Source organism: Schistocerca gregaria, chromosome 1 (genome assembly GCF_023897955.1).
Source record: "Schistocerca gregaria isolate iqSchGreg1 chromosome 1, iqSchGreg1.2, whole genome shotgun sequence".
NCBI lineage: Eukaryota > Metazoa > Arthropoda > Insecta > Orthoptera > Acrididae > Schistocerca > Schistocerca gregaria.
The window spans coordinates 708,066,684-708,067,601 of record NC_064920.1 but is presented as its reverse complement, the minus strand read 5'-3'; positions in this window follow the sequence as shown (position 1 = coordinate 708,067,601).

Here is a 918-nt window from a genome sequence, read left to right as displayed (position 1 = left end):
CTCTATCAGAAGCAACATCCAGAAGATGGTTTCAATGGTTCAGAAATAATGATTTTGATGTAAGAATTGAAGAACGTGGAAGACCACCAAAAAAGTTCGAAGACGCCGAATTGCAGCAATATTGGATGAAGATGATACTTTGAGTCAGAAGCAAATGGGAGCAATGCTAAATGTTGCACAACAAACAATTTCTGGCCGTTTGAATGCTATGGGAAAGATCCAAAAGTGTGGAAAATCGGTGCCACGTGAATTGAATGAAAGACAGATGGTAAACGAAAAACCATTTGTCAAATTTTGCTTCAAAGACATCAAAGAAAATCAATTTTGCATCGAATTGTTACTTGTGATTAAAAACGGGTTTATTTTAAGAATCCTAAACGGGAAAAATCATTGGTTAATCCGGGACTGCAAAACCAGGTCGATTCGGTAAGAATACAATGCTCTGTGTTTGCTGGGATCAGAAGGGTGTGGTGTATCACGAGCTTCTAAAACCCAGTGAAACTGTGAATAATAATTGTTACAGACAAGAAATGATCAATATGAACTATGCATTGATCGAAAAAAAAAAAAAACAGAATGGGCCAAAACACTTGGCTGGGAACTGCTACCCCACCCACCGTATTCACCAGACTTGGCCTCTTCCGACTACCATTTCTTTTCATCAATGGGACACGCATTGGCTGAGGAACACTTCGATTCCTACGAAGAAGTCGAAAATTGGGTGTCTGATTGGTTTGCTTCAAAAGACGAACATTTCTATTGCCGTGGTGTCCACAAATTGCCAGAAAGGTGCTCAAAATGCATAGAAAGCAATGGTCAGTACTTTGAATAAAATGTTTTTAGTTTTCAATTCCAAATTAGTGTTTCATTTTCACAAAAAAACCGCTCATTTCATACCGGTCATCTGGTAGGCCGACC